This window comes from Nothoprocta perdicaria, unplaced genomic scaffold (assembly GCF_003342845.1).
Source record: "Nothoprocta perdicaria isolate Ctin4 unplaced genomic scaffold, notPer1 scaffold_185, whole genome shotgun sequence".
NCBI lineage: Eukaryota > Metazoa > Chordata > Aves > Tinamiformes > Tinamidae > Nothoprocta > Nothoprocta perdicaria.
The window spans coordinates 1,499,310-1,499,698 of NW_020455038.1; positions in this window are offsets into that span (position 1 = coordinate 1,499,310).

Consider the following 389-nt stretch of genomic DNA (forward strand, 5'->3'; position numbering starts at 1 on the left):
AGTTATGCTTTTATTTCTGATAGTAGAGCTTCGCAGCGATAAAAATCACAATGCAGCTAGCAGAGCAGCTGAACTAAGACCCATAAATACCAGCACAGAAAACAATGGACAACTACCAATATTTCTATACAGGAACTATCATTTTAATGTCACATTTTGACAATTGGAAATGGTCTGCAGAATGTATGTGGGCAAAAGGCAATAAGTGAGTCTTTTGAAACACTAGATGTATAATAAACAGCGCATTATCAACATTTACATGATTCACATCAAATTGATGACATCCTAAAAGTATTCCTTTTAAAGGATAGAGATTTTTCAATAAAATATTACATTTCATTTAATACTCTGGTACAATACTTCATACATTGCAGGAAAAAAAAAATAAA